This window comes from Narcine bancroftii, chromosome 11, assembly GCF_036971445.1.
Source record: "Narcine bancroftii isolate sNarBan1 chromosome 11, sNarBan1.hap1, whole genome shotgun sequence".
NCBI lineage: Eukaryota > Metazoa > Chordata > Chondrichthyes > Torpediniformes > Narcinidae > Narcine > Narcine bancroftii.
Genome location: NC_091479.1, coordinates 46,318,668 through 46,334,924, shown reverse-complemented (window position 1 = coordinate 46,334,924; position 16,257 = coordinate 46,318,668). Strand labels below are relative to the sequence as shown.

At 43.3% G+C, this 16,257-nt stretch overlaps 1 protein-coding gene across 1 annotated transcript in view; it reads right to left on the bottom strand.

Moving 5' to 3' along the window:
* The window catches only part of LOC138745752 (uncharacterized), a 53,381-nt gene that overhangs the window by 15,397 nt on the left and 21,727 nt on the right, over positions 1-16,257 (bottom strand). The window contains exon 2 of the mRNA XM_069903027.1: positions 8,715-8,855. The gene's annotated coding sequence lies outside the window, so the exon portion shown is untranslated. The remainder of the gene's footprint in view (positions 1-8,714; positions 8,856-16,257) is intronic.

Below are 16,257 nucleotides of genomic sequence, written 5' to 3'. Positions count from 1 at the left end.
GGGATAAGTTTTAAAAGTGATGTATGGTAGACTGAGGCAGAAGCTATGATACAGTGTTCACAATGGAGAGAAGGTTTAACTGTAATGTATGATAAATGCTCGCAGAAACTTTAACAAATGGTTTACATTGGGGATAAAGTTTAACGGTGATGTACAGTAGACTGAGGCAAATACTGTGACACTGTATTCACAGTGGGAAGAAGATTTAACGATGATATACGGTGAATTGAGGTAGATACCATGGCTCTAGGTGCACAGCGCGGAGAAGGTTTAATGGTGATGTACGATAAACTGTGGTAGGTACAGTAAAATCGGCCTCACAGTGGGGAAAAGGTTTACTGGTGATGTACGAGAAACTGAGGCAGATGCTACGACACTGACGGGATTGACGGTGGGGAGAACGTTTAACAGTTCTGTATGATAAACTGTGGCAGAGAAAGTGACACTGTTTTCACTGTTGGGAGAATGTTTAATGGTGATGTACGATAGACGTACGCAGATAGTCTGACACCAGCTTCACAGTGGGGAGAATGTTTATCGGTGATGTACGGTGGACTGAGATAGATACTGAGACAATGGGTTCACGGGAGTGAAAATGTTTAACATTAATGTACGATAAATTGTGTCAGATACTGTGACACTAGATTCACAGTGGGTAGAAGTTTTAACGTTGATAAACAGTAGACTTAAGTAGGTACTGTAACACCAGGTTCACAGCGGGAAGAAGGTTTAACCTAATGCACAATTAACTGTGTCAGATACTGTGACACCAGGTTCACATTGGGGAGAATGTTTAACAGTAATGTACGATAAACTGTGTCAGATACTGTGACACCAGGTTCACAGTAGGGAGAATGTTTAACATGATGTACAATAAACTGTGTCAGATACTGTGACACCAGGTTCACATTGGGGAGAATGTTTAATAGTAATGTACGATAAATTGTCTCAGATACTGTGACACCAGGTTCACAGTAGGGAGAATGTTTAACATGATGTACAATAAACTGTGTCAGATACTGTGACACCAGGTTCACAGTGGGGTGAAGGTTTAACAGTAATGTACGATAAACTGTGTCAGATACTGTGACACCAGGTTCACAGAGGGGAGAATGTTTAACAGTAATGTACGACAAACTGTGTAAGATACTGTGACACGAGGTTCACAGTAGGGAGAATGTTTAACATGATGTACAATAAACTGTAGCAGATACTGTGACGCCAGGTTCACATTGGGAAGAATGTTCAACAGTAATGTTCGATAAACTGTGTCACATGGAGGAGTCACGTGATGGAGTAGTGGCCAGTCGGGGAACTCCAGCCCTTTCTGGAAAAGTTTTAAAAAAACACAGAAAACACAAAGGCACAAACACAAAAATTAAAATAAAGTGAAAGTAAAGGTGGGAAGAAAATGGCAGCGAAGAAAGAAAAGTCGAAAGCAACGGGAAGAAGAGAAGAAGAAAAGACATCAGAAGAAGAAGGTGAAGGCCTTACCTGTCCGAGGAAGCCCGCTGTGGAGAGAGAAGCCCGCTCCCTCAGGTCAGTCAAAGTCCCAAAGTCCCGAGCTCGGGACTACAAAAATGGCTCGCGGAGCCAAGCAAAAGTGCACAACTGCGCTGGCGCGACTCCTCGCACATGCGCGATGCGCAAGACAAAAAAAAAACACTGACGGGAGGGGGGATCAGCTGAGGAGTCGATCTCCACAGCTGAGAATGACAGCCACAGCACAACATCAAGAAGAGAACATAGAAAACAACGAGAACAAGAAAGAAGAGAGTAAAAATAAATCGAGGAAACAACAGATGAGCAACCCAGAGGAAGAAGAAGTAGAAGAACACAGAGAAATGGAAGAAGAAGGGAAGGGCAAGACAATGGATATATTTTTTTAAAGAATATATGGAATCAGTAAAAGAATGGCAATTACAAGAATTTAATGAAATAAAAAGAAGAATTAAAAGTACAGAAGAAAAAATGAATAGATTAGAGATGATCATGTCAGATATAGGAAAAAGATACAAATTCATCAAACTGTGGGGTCAGAGTTTGCCTTCCACCTGTCCTGAAAGGTCCTGTTTTCTGTTTTTCGTTTGGCCATTTTTCATAAGGGGTTTATTACACGTGAGTTTGGCGACAGGTCGCAGATCCTAATGAAAGTAAAGAGAGGAGGTGGGGACGATTAGCAGGCTGACGGGTCAGTGCCAATGCATTTGCAAAGCATTCTGGGATTTGTAGTATTAGCTGTGCATGCGCTATACTGGCACGGCGGCCAACGGGCCAGCTCTAATACATATTTGATATGATCTTGCGGGCCAAATATAATTATATCATGGGCCAAATTTGGCCCGCGGGCCTGAGTTTAACATGTGTTATCTAAGGCGTCTGTGCACTCAACTGCAGCAATTTGGACACTATAAACCTTACTTAGTGCCAGTTCAGGTTGGAAACGTTCGACTTCCTGGGGTATCAAATCAACAGGCACGGAACTAAACCCCTGCTTGAAAAGGTAGAGGCTGTTCAATGCTTCCCCAAACCCCCCATAATGAAGGGGCTGCAGGAATTCACCGGTACAATTAGTTTTTATAACCAATCCATACTGGTAGTGGCCCACATCATGCGGAGAAAGGTAAAGACATTACCTGGGACAATGAGGATTTGGAGGTGTTCCAGAGGGCCAAGGACACACTGGCCAACACAATCCTTGTGGTACACGCCAGGCCAGAGACACCCACCACTCTCACAGTAGATGTATCCAGCACAGCAGTAGGGGGCACACTGGAGCAATTCATTGAAGGGGAATGGCAGCCCCTGGCCTTCTTGAGCAGTAACCTCTGGTCACCCAAACTCAACTACAGCACCTTTGGCTGAGAGCAATTGGTGCTGTACCTGGCAGACTGAGTCAGGTAACCTGACCCCAGCTTCACAGTGGGGAGAATGTTTCACGGAGATGTACGATAAATTTTCACAAACACTGTGACATTGGGTTAACAGCAGTGAGAAGGTTTAAAAGTAATGTACGATAAACTGTGTCAGATAATGTGACACCAGGTTCACAGTGAGGAGAAAGTTTAATGGTCATGTACAGTAGACTGAGGCAGATACTGTGACACTGTGTTCACAGTGGGGAGGAGGTTTAAAGTTGATGTATGGTAAATTGAGGAAGATACCATAACACCAAGTGTACAGTTGGGATAAGGTTTAACAGTGTTGTACGGAAGACGGAGTCAGATACTGTGACACTAGGTTCACAGGGGGGGAAGCTTTAATGATCATGTACGGTCGACTGAGACAGACACTGTTACACTGGGGGCACAGAGTGAGAAAATCTAACAGTAATGTATGATAAACTGTGTCAGATACTCTGATACCAGGTTAACAATGAGGATAAGGTTTAACAGTGATATACAGTTGATTGAGGCAGATGGTGTGACCCCAGGTTGACAGTGGGGATAATTTTTAATGGTGATGTACAGTGGACTTTGGCAGATACTGTGAGACTGAGTTAACAGGAGTGAGAAGGTTGAACAGATATTTAAGATAAGCTGTGGCAGATATTGTGACACCAGGTTCACTGTAGGAAGAGGGTTTAACGGTGATGTAGGATAAACTAGGGCAGAAACAGTGACAAATGGTTCACATTGGGGAGAATATTTAATGTGATGTACGGAAGACTTTGGCAGATATTGTGACACCGAGTTCACAGTAGTGAGAAGGTTTAACGGTGATGTAAGATAGACTGAGGCAGATACTGTAACACTGGATTCAAAGCAGTGAGAAGGTTTAACGGTAATGTATGATAAACTCAGTCAGATACTGTGACACCAGGTTCATAGGGGGAGAAGCTTTAATGATCATGTATGGTTGACTGAGACAGAGAAAATCGAACAGTAATGTACGATAAACTGTGTCAGATACTTTGATACCAGGTTAACAGTGAGGATAAGGTTTACCAGTGATGTACAGTACATTGAGGCAGATACTGTGATCCCAGGTTCACAGTGGGGAGAATATTTAAGGGTGCTGTACGGTAGACTTTGGCAGAAACTGTGAGACCGAGTTCACAGGAGTGAGAAGGTTGAACAGAGATTTACGATAAGCTCTGGCATATACTGAGACACTATGTTCACCGTTGGAAGAAGATTTAATGGTGATGTAAAAAAAAGCTGTGGCAGATAAAATGACACAAGTTTCACAGTTGGGAAAGGTTTAATGGTGATGTACTAAAGACAGAGGAAGATACTGTGACCCAGGTTCATAGTGGGGAGAAGGTAATATGGTGATGTCTGGTAGACTGAGACAGATACTGTGACACCAGGTTTACAGTGGGGATAATGTTTAACAGTAATGTACGATAAATTGTGTCATGTACATTGACACCAGGTTCACATTGGGGAGAATGTTTATGGTAAGTTTGGTAGAAATTGGAAGATACTGTGACACCGAGCTCAGAGTATTAAGAAGGTATAACAGTGATGTACAATAAACTGTGGCAGAGACTAGAAGACCAGGTTCACAGTGAATAGAAGGTTTAACTCAGATGTGTGGTGGATTGAGACAGATACTGTGGCACTGGGTTCACAGTCGGGAGAAGGATTAACAGTGATGTACAATAAACTGTGGCAGATACTGTGACAACAGGTTCACAGTGTGGAGAACGTTTAATGGTGATGTACGGTAGACTGGGACAGAAACTGTGACACTGGATTCAAAGCAGTGAGAAGGTTTAACGGTAATGTATGATAAACTCAATCAGATACTGTGACACCAGGTTCATAGGGGGAGAAGCTTTAATGATCATGTAGGTTGACTGAGACAGACACTGTTACACTGGGTGCACAGCAGTGAGAAAATCTAACAGTAATGTACGATAAACTGTGTCAGATATTTTGATACCAGGTTAACAGTGAGGATAAGGTTTACCAATGATGTACAGTATATTGAGGCAGATACTGTGATCCCAGGTTCACAGTGGGGAGAATATTTAAGGGTGCTGTACGGTAGACTTTGGCAGAAACTGTGAGACCGAGTTCACAGGAGTGAGAAGGTTGAACAGAGATTTACGATAAGCTCTGGCATATACTGTGACACTATGTTCACATTGGAAGAAGATTTAATGGTGATGTAAAAAAAAACTGTGGCAGATAAAGTGACACAAGTTTCACAGTTGGGAAAGGTTTAATGGTGATGTACGAAAGACAGAGGAAGATACTGTGACCCAGGTTCATAGTGGGGAGAAGGTAATATGGTGATGTATGGTAGACTGAGACAGATACTGTGACACCAGGTTTACAGTGGGGATAATGTTTAACAGTAATGTACGATAAATTGTGTCATGTACATTGACACCAGGTTCACATTGGGGAGAATGTTTATGGTAAGTTTGGTAGAAATTGGAAGATACTGTGACACCGAGCTCAGAGTATTAAGAAGGTATAACAGTGATGTACAATAAACTGTGGCAGAGACTAGAAGACCAGGTTCACAGTGAATAGAAGGTTTAACTCAGATGTGTGGTGGATTGAGACAGATACTGTGGCACTGGGTTCACAGTCGGGAGAAGGATTAACAGTGATGTACAATAAACTGTGGCAGATACTGTGACAACAGGTTCACAGTGTGGAACGTTTAATGGTGATGTACGGTAGACTGGGACAGAAACTGTGACACTGGGTTCAGAGCAGTGAGAAGGTTAAACAGTGATGGGCATAAAACTTTAGCATACACTGTGACACCAGGATCACAGTGGGGACTAAGTTTAAAAGTGATATACGGGAGACTGAGGCAGATACAGTTACATTGGGTTCACAGTGGGGAGAGGGTTTAATAGTGACGTCCAAAAAACTCTGGCATATACTGTGACATCAGTTTCACAGTGTGGAGAAGGTTTAATGGTGATACATGGGAGACTGAGACTGATACTGAAACACTGGGTTCACAATGGGGAGAAGGTTTAAAAGTGATGTATGTTAAACTGGGGCAGATACAGCGACACCGGGTTCACAGTAGGGAGAAGGTTTGCATTAATGTACGGTAGACTTAGGCAGATCCTGTGACAGTGGGTTCACATTAGGGAGAAGGTTTAATGGTGATTTTCGGTAGATTGAGACTGATACTATGACACAGGGTTCACAGTAGTGAGAAGGTTTAACAGTGATGTTCGGTAAATGTTGGCAGAAACCATGAAAATGAGTTCACAGAAGTGAGAAGGTTTAATAGTGATGTACGATAAACTGTGGCAGATACTGTGACACCAGATTCACAGTTGGGAGAAGGTTTAATGGTGATGTACAGCAGACTGAGCAAGACACAGTTACACCGGGACCTCAGTGGGGAGGTTTATCAGTGATGTATGATAAACTTTGGCAGAACCTCTGAAAACAGGTTTCCAGTGGAGATAAGGTTTAACGGTGATTTAACTGTGGCAGATACTGAGACACCAGGTTCAAAGAGGTGAGAATGTTTAACTGTGATGGATGGTTGACTGAGGCAGGTACTCAGACCCCGAGCTTACAGTAGTGAGAAGGTTTAACGGGTGATGTATGGCAGACTGAGGCAGATACTGTTATACCGGGTTCACAGTGGGGAGAAGGTTTAACGGTGATATACAGAAGAAAGAGGAAGATACTGTGAGACCGGGTTCACAGCAGTATTAAAAAGGTTTAATAGTGATGTACAATAAACTACAGCAGATGTTGTGGCATCAGGTTAACAGTGGGGAAAAGGTTTAACGGTGATGTATGATATAATGTGGCAAATACTGTGACACTGGATTCACAGTTGAGAGATAGATTAACGGTAATGTAGAGTAGACTGAGGCAGATACTGTGACTCCGGGTTAACAGTGGGAAGGAGGTTTAATCGTGACACGCGATACATTGTTGCAGATACAGTGACACAGTGAGGAGAAATTTTAATGGTGATTTTTGGGAGACTGAAGCAGATTTGTGAAACTGGATACACAGTGGCGAGAAGGTTTAATAGTGATGTACGGTAGAATGAGGCAGATACTGTGAAACTGGGTAAACAGTGGGGATAGGATTTAGCGGTGATATATGGTAGACTAAGGTAGATATTGTGACACTGTGTTCACAATCGGGAGAAGGTTTATCAGTGATGTAACATAAACTGGGGCAGATTCTGTGACATCAGTTTCACAGTGGCGAGAAGGTTTAACGGTGATGTACAACGAACTCTGGCACAAACTGCCACACAGGTTCACAGTGGGGAGAAGGTTTAATGTTGATACACATGAGACTGAAACACATACTGAGACACTGGGTTCACAGTAGGGAGAAAGTTTAACGCTGATGTCCGGTGGACTTAGAGAGAAACTGTGACACTGGTTCAGAGCAACGAAAAGGTTTAACAGTGATGTACGATAAACGGTGGCAGAAACTCTGACAACAGGTTTCCAGTGGAGATAAGGTTTAAGAGTGATGTAAAATAAACTGTGGCAGATACTGAGACACCAGGTTCACAGAAGTGAGAATGTTTAACGGTGATGTACGGCAGACTGAGGAAGATACTGTTACACTGGGTTCACAGTGGGGAGAAGGTTTAAAAGTGATGTATGATTGACTGAGGTAGATACTGTGACACCAGGTTTATAGAGTGGAGAAGGTTTAATAGTTGTGTAAGGAAAACTGCAGCAGATTCAGTGACACCTGGTTCATTGAGGGTAGAATTTTTTTTTTGATGTGACGGTAGACCACAGTGGGGAGAAAACAGTGATGAACTGTGTCAGATACTGTGACACCAGGTTCACAGTGGGGAGAAGGTTTAACAGTGATGAACTGTGTCAGATACTGTGACACCGAGTTCACATTAGAGAGAAGGTTTAACAGTGATTTACAATAAGCTGTGACAGATACTGTGACACCATGTTCACAACGGTAGGAAGAAGGTTTAACGATGATGTGAAAGGAACTGTGGTAGATAAAGTGACACCAGGTTTACAGGGGGAGAAGGTTTAACAATGATGTATGGGAGACTGAGACAGATATTAAGATTATGCCTTCACAACAGTGAGAAGTTTGAACAGTAATGTACGATAAACTATGATAGATACTGTGACACCAAGTTCACATTGGGGAGAATGTTACACAGTGATGTACGGTAGATTGAGGCAGATACTGGACTCCGGGTTTACAATGGGAAGAATTTTTAAAAATGATGCCCATTACACTATTGCAGATACATTGACGGTGGGTTCACAGTAGGGAGGAGATTTAAGGGTGATGTATGGGAGACTGAGGTAGATACTGTGACACCAGGTTTACAGTGGGGAGAATGTTTAGCGGTGATGGACGGTAGACTGAAGCAAATACTATTACACCAGGTTCACAGGGGGAAGAAAGTTTAACATTGATGGACTATAGACTGAAGCAGAAACTATGAGACAGGATTCACATTCGTGAGAAGGTTTAACAGTGATGTTCAATTAATTGTGTCAGATACTTTGACATCAGGTTCATATTGGGGAGAACGTTTAATGGTGATGTACGGTAGAGGTAGGCAGATACTGTGACACCAGGCTCATTGTATTGTTCATTTATCTTAATTACAACATCTAATTTATACGCTCCATTTTTTGTGGCACCTTCCAAACATTCCATAAACTTTAATTCTAATCAGATTTTGTTCATTTAAATAGGTCACCACTAAAAGCCCAAATCGTTTGCTCTCTTAAGTACACAGCACAAAATTAAATTCTTTACCTGGGTTTGGTTCAACGGCACTTCAGTCTGCTTCATTATTTTTTCAGACCCTCGTTTTGAGCTTTCTGCTATGCCCAGCCGATTCGCCAAAAGGGCATCCAACTCTGTCTTCTCAGCTTGACCCAACGTCTACTCTGTAAACTTAAGCAAACCGAGGAGACCAAAGTTAATATTTTCACATTTGCATTTTCAAACACAAAAATGACGTTGTGAGTTGCAGTTTCACATCAAAATCCCACTTGCTAAACTTGCCGCAACTGAATCGCATCCAACAGCTGGAAAATTGCAAGAAAACTGCTTGGTTAAAGCAAAGATTCCATTAAAGGCCTCCAAGTTAACAACAGATAGCAACCTGAAAGTTAAATACAAAGATCTGTATCAGGAAGATTAACGGGCTTTTAAAAAAAATCATTTCCACTCTTGAAAGAAAACTCCTCAGGGAACACCAGGCTCTTGTTGAACAATTCCTGTTGTATTCCTCAAAATGGTTTGAATCTTGATTTCAAGCAGAGTCATTTGGTGAGATTGTTGGTCTAGAACAAACCCTGCCCACACACTCCCTTAAATAGCTGCAAAGCCCTGGTTCAGCTTTGCTCCATGCTAAAGCTATCAGAGCTTTTCTGAAGAGATAGCGGACTTCAGATGCTGGTACTTTGAGTCACAAAAACACTAGTGCTTCCCTGAACAACACACCTCTGTCTGAAAACCAACAAAAACCTTTCCGAATGGTATTATTCACCTTTTGAGCACCAAAATCTGGTGAACTTGAAAAGTCGCGCATGCGCACTGAAATTAAGATGGCTGCCCCCAGCCGAAGGACCCTGAGAAACTGAGTCACAAAGTCAATCCGCACATTTTGGGTCTTACGTGTCCTGTGTCTCTGTTCTCATTTGTCAAATCATTTGATTTTAAAAATAGGCTCTAAGACTTCAGGGCTCCTCGAACGGGGGCAAAACTCCAACTTGCGTCCATTGTGGGGTCTGAATGATCCTTTGGACTCCACTACGGTCGTAGGTCGGGGAGGACCTGTCGGGGTCATTGGTTCGCTGAGGAAGGGATGGAAAACCAATCCATTTTTTGCTTCTCAATGCTCATAGAATGTGTCTGATTCCATCCGTTGTTCCTGTTGTAGCATCACATTCTTCATAAAGTTAGATGTTATTTTTTAAAGTTGTGTCACTTGAACAAGAATGCTCCAATCCTTCTGATCCTGACGTACCATGTGTTTAAAATGTAATGTTTCTCAGTTACGTCCGAATGCCTTAAAAAATATAGGGACTTTAGTGTTAACAATACAGAGGAAATATTTCACCAATCCTTTTGAATTTATGATCTCTGGGATGGAGCGGAGATAACGCTGGTGGAAGCGTTCTAGGAGCCGTATTTGATGCCGGTAGAGGACCCATGATTTGGAGCCGAACAGGAATGTGGGTATGACAACGGCTCTGTATATGCTAATCTTTGTGAGGTTTGCCAGTTGTTTGTTTTTCCAGACTCTTCTGTGTAGTCATCCAAAGGTGCTATTTGTCTTGGCGAGTCTGTTGTCTATCTCGTTGTCGATCCTTGCATCCGATGAAATGGTGCAGCTGAGATAGGGAAACTGGGTGACCGTTTTGAGTTTTGTGTGCCCGATGGTGATGTGGGGGGGGGGGCTGGTAGTCATGGTGGGGCTGGTAGTCATGGTGGGGAGGTGGCTGATGGTGGACACGTATTAATACACAAAACAATCACACCTCATTATTGGTCAGAAGCGCCTACACTTCGCAAGGAGGCTGAGGCGGTCAAGGACAACGGCTCTCATCCTGAGATTTTACACAGGCGCAATTGAGTTTCCTGTCTGGCTGCATCATTGGATGGTCTAGTAGCTGTAAAGCATCAGACAGGAATGATACAAAGAGTTGTGAGGATCACTTTGGTCTCCCTTTCTTCTGTAGATGACATTTACTGGGAGTGTTTTTCAAATAGGACTCAAGGAATTGTAAAGAAACCATTTCCATCCAGTGCACAGCATCTTTAACCACGTCCATCAGCAAAATCAGGACTGACAGGCTGGGGAATAGCTTCTTCCCACAGGCAGTGAGATGGCTGTGAAAAGTATCCTGTAAGTGGGATAATCACCCCAAATATTTAAATATGTAGTGGCTACTTCGATAGAGCTATTAAAGCCACACACAGACACCAGGTTAGTCAACACAGGACTGCTTTATTCAGACTTTACAGGCTTCTTTCATTTACTGCATGTCCCGGGCTCCATGGGAGAAGGTGGGACATCATTCTGAGTTTCCTGCCAATCCACGGGACCACAGGTTTAAATTAAGCCCTGTGAGTGTCCCACGCCTTCCCGCAGCAGAATCCACAGATCAGCGTGCCATTCCTCGGCACGCAGCACCACGCGAGGGTGGTCAATTAAATGGATGAGTACCCAGCTCTCTGTCTTATGATTTTGCGCACCCGGCAAAGAACCGTGCCCACTCGGCCCACTAGACAGCTGCTACACCAACACCCACCACCCCGAACTGTCACCAGAAACTAAAGCAGCAGCTGCATGCAGCTTAGGTGGACCCCCTCACCGTCTGGGTTGGGGGTACTGAATGGGTGAAGCGGGATCCACATGGGCAGGCTTGAGTCTGTCCACACTAAACAGCTGTGAATGTCCCCCAATGTACAAAGTATACATAACCTCATCCTTCTTCACCACGCGGAAATGGCCCTCATACGGTCGTTGTAACGGGACTCCTGGGACCTGTCTGTGCACAAAAAATCAGCATCCAGGTGTGGTGGGGGAACATTCTCTTTAGGGGATCCATGTCATTAGGTAGGAAAAGGTTTGCTGATCAAAGCACCATGTCAAAGCTGCTGAAGGACGTTCAGATCAGAGTTGGTGTGAAATGAATGTCCCATGAAACTGTAAGGACAGTACCATACACCATCTCTGCGGACAATGCAGACATATCTTCCTTTGAAGCCATGCGCACTCCCAATAGAACCCATGGTAACTCATTGACCTAATTGAGGAGCGCCTTCAGTTGCCAGTGGAAATGTTCCACAAGGCCGTTGGATTGAAGTAATGTGGGCCGGAAAACAAATCTAGCCATCCAATTGATGATGAATGTTCTGGCCCTTGTCTCAGTGTCACTGGATGGAAACGAGATGGCCTCTGGCCAGCGCGTGAAACATTCTGCGACTGTTAGAATGTATCTCATGTTTTGAGATACTGGCAATGGTTCGAGCAGGTCCACATGCACGTGTTCCAACCCCCTGCGTACCACTGGGAAACATTGAAGAGGTGCCTTAGTGTGCCACAAAATTTTAGCAGTCTTGCAGGAGGTACATGTGCAGACCCATTGTGCGACGCCTTTTTGCAGACCATGCCATACATATTTATTTGACATGAGCTTGAAAGATGTTCTGATGCATGGATGAGACAAGCTGTGTATCTGGTCAAAAAGACGTTGACTCAAAGATGGTGGAATCACTGGTCGAGTGGAGCCCAAAGACATGTCACAAAGTAAGGTTGGCCACCCAGCTGTGTTGCCCCCTGCTGTATGTCCAGGTTAGTAATGGCCGTACTGTATTCCTGAACATCGGGGTCCATTGCCTGGACACTGGCTAATTCAGGAATATCAATGTCACCCTGAATATGATATATAGTCGGTCTGGACAGAATATTCGTGACGAGGTTGTTTTTACCACATGTTATCCAAGTAGATCTAAGGGAACTCTAAATCTCTGCCCAAGGTGTCTATAACCCGCTGGCAGGTTTGAACATCATTCTTCAACCCAAGTGGCATCCTAAGAAATTCAAAAAGCCCAGAAGGGGTAATAATCACCATTTTAAAAATGTCATCCTTATGGACTGGGATCTTATGGTGTCTCATGACAAGATCAACCTTGGAGAAAGCACAGAAATTGTGCGGTTGGGCAGCAAAATCTTGAATATGAGGGAGAGGGTATCTGTCGGATGTAGTTATTGAGCCCACGGCACACATATCAAACTCAGGCCCGTGGGCCAAATTTGGCCCGTGATATAATTATATTTGGCTCGCAAGATCATATCAAATATGTATTAGAGCTGGCCCACTGGTCGCCACGCCAATATAGCGCATGCACAGCTAATACTACAAATCCCAGAATGCTTTGCAAATGCATTGGCGCCGGCCCATCAGCCCGTTAATCGCCCCCACCTCCTCTGTTTACTTTCATTAGGATCTGCGATCTGTCGCCTAACTCACATGTAATAAACCTCTTATGAAAAATGGCCAAAAGAAAGACAGAAAACAGGACCTTTCAAGACAGGTGGGAGGCAAACTATATGTTCATCATTTTAAAAGACAAACCTGTTTGTCTTGTGTGTGGAGCCAACGTGTCTGTAGTTAAAGAATATAACATTATGAAACAAAACACCAGGACATGTATAAGGATCTGAACGAGAAGCAAAAGCTCCAGAAGGTGGAGGAGATGAAAAGAAGTCTGGTTTTACAGCAAACTTTATTTTATATTTTATTTCCCATTTGTTAATGCTTCTTCTGGAAAGAGTTTAACCAAAAATATTATTAAACATTTATTTTAATAAGAAAAAGTTTAACATTACATATGTTGAAAGAAGAGAAAACATGCAGATGTTGTTGAAAATTTTCAATAAATATTTAGTTTGGCCCACGACTTAGTAAAAGTTTTTAATTTTGGCCCTCTGCGAATTTGAGTTTGACACCCCTGGCCTACGGTAATCGCCACAGAGTCTTCATCCACCTGTTTTCTTGGGTGCCATGTGTAACTGTGATGCCCAAGGTCTGTTGGAGTGCTGAATGATACCTAATTCCTCCATTGCACTAAACCCTGCCCTTGCCTGAGCAGTTTATCAAGTGGAAGACAAAGAGCCCTGGTGTAATTCAGCTGGCTTGAAGTGTCTATGTAATGGGACACATCCTGGGCTGTTTAGGAGGTATTGAAATTAGGTGAGAAAATACAAGTAAATTCATTGAGAAGAGCACCATAGGCATCTTTGTGCAGGGTTTGCACCCCTAGATGGGCAACTCTCCATTTGCTACATACCAGTGGGTATGTTTGAAAACTGGTAGCATGAACCAATTTCCTCCACGTCTACTGGCAAGTCATGGGACCTTAAAAAATCTGCACCCATAATGGGCTGGGCAATGGAAGCCAATACACAATTCCAATGGAATGTCACATCTCCTATCCCAATCATGACCCGTCATGTGCCAAAGCAGGGAATTGTCGTCCCATTTGCTGTTTGAAGAGCCGGGTGTTGTTATTTATTGTGGTTTTTATTTCAAAATAGGTTGGCGGGAGCAAACCGACCTCAGCACTTGTGTCTACAAGAAACTTGTGCCTACAAGAAACTTGTGCTTACCAGCGTCATCTTGTCGATACAATAGGCCCATACTTGTCCCAGCAGCCGAGGCAATTAATGGTAGCCGGCTTTTTTGTTTCCTGCCTTTTTGCTGTAATAGGTAAATGGTGGGACACATTTATGCGCATTTTTACCCCAATGGCCATGGTAAAAACACCACTCTCATCCTTCTTTGACTGAACTGCAGATATAGGAGGCTCATGGGACACGGGAGATGGATCTGCTGCAAAAACAGTCTGGACGTGAGCAGACTCTTGCATTGGAGTATGATGGAGCCTGTCAGCCTCCTGTGCTATGTCATGGGGATGGTGGAAATCCATGTGAATGATTGGTATTGCAACATGACCTGGGAGTTTGGTCAGGAATAGAGTCTCAAAAAGTAAACAATTAGAATGACCATCTGTTAATGCGAACATCTCATTCATTAAATCGGATGGATTCCTGTCACCCAGACCCTCCATATTTAAAAGCCGCAAGCCGCACTCATGTCTTGTCAATTCCAGCATATCGAGGAAAAATTGGCAGAACCTGGTGTACTGGTTTTCTGCCAGGGTATTGGCAACAAATTCTCTTACTTGAGATGCTGTAGCAGCATCCAATGCACCTACTATATGCCAGAATTTCATGTCCTCTGCCATTATGCCACAAGGCAAATCTAGGTTTCAGCCTGATTAAGCAATACCCGAGGTTGATTGGTCCAGAAAGGAGGCAAGTGAAGTCCTAACATCAATTGGGAAACACAGTCAGTGAGAGGTCAGCATGGCTTAGAGTTCAATGTGTTCAGGACTGCTTTTTGCAGCAGTATGTGGAGATGCCAAATGTGGTTAGGGAATGAGCATGTGGTGGAGTGAGCGTTAGGGAGAACTTCAGATCCAGTGATCATGGGTTCATTAGATTGAGCTTAATTATGGAAGTGGATAGGTTGGGTCTGAAGTTGAAGGTCTTCGAGTGGGGGAAGGCCAGATTTGAGGAAATGAAAAGGGATTTGCAGAGAGTTGTGTGGGCTGATCTTTTAGCTGGAAATGATGAAGAGGAAAATTGGAGGGTATTTAAAAGGTGAGATTTTGAGAGTACAGAATCTTTATGTTCCAGATCGGCCAAAAGGCAAGACTAAAAGTTCAAGGGAGCCGTGGTTTTCAAGAAAAATTAGGAACGGTTCAGGATAAAAGGGAGGCCCATGCTAAATATAAGAAACAAAAGATTGATGAGATGTATGATCCTTACTTAGATTGCAGAAAGAACCTCAAGAGGGAAATTAGAAAGGCAAAAAGAAGGTATGAGGTGTCCATAGCAAATAAGGTGAATGTGAATCCTTGGGGTTTTTACATATACGTGAACAGTAAAAGGAAGGTTAAAGATAGGGTAGGTCCACTGGAAAATGGGAACGGTGGACGATGTGTATGTGAGGAGCTGCATGAGATGGGGGAGATATTGAACAATTTTTTGCTCTTCTGTATTCACAAGGGAAAGAGACACTGGATTATGTGAGATAAATGAGGTAAATAGCTTAGTTATGGAAAGAATAGGGATTAGTAAAGAGAGGGTTTTGGAGCTTCCAGGGTCAATGGAGGTGGATAAGTCTCCTGGTCCTGATTGGATTTTTCCCAGGACGTTAAGGGAGGTCAGGGAGAAAATAGCGGGGGCTCAGACAGTGATTTTTCAAAGATCACTGGAGAAGGGTGTGGTGACGCAGGATTGAAGGGTTGCAAATGTAGTTCCACTGTTTAAAAAAAGCACAAGGTGCAGGCCAAGTAATTATTGGCCAGTAAGTTTGACTTTGGTGGTGGCGAAAGATATGGAGGGTATTCTTAGAGATAGTATATACAAATATCTGGATACACAGGGATTGATCAGTGGCACCCAGCATGGGTTTGTGAACGGAAAATCATTTTAACGAATCTTGTTGAATTTTTTGAAGAGGTGACAAGAAAAGTGGATGAAGGTAGGGCAGTTGACGAGATCTATTTGAATTTTAGTAAGGCTTTTGATAAGGTTCCACATGTAATGTTAGTTAGCAAGGTTCAGTCACTAGGGATTAATAGATAGTGAGATGGGTTCAGAGGTGGCTGGGACATAGACAGCAGAGAGTCATGGTGGACAACTGTCTGTCAGGATGGAAGCTTATGACGAGTGGTGTGCCTCAGGGATTGGTGCTGGGTCCCCTGTTGTTTA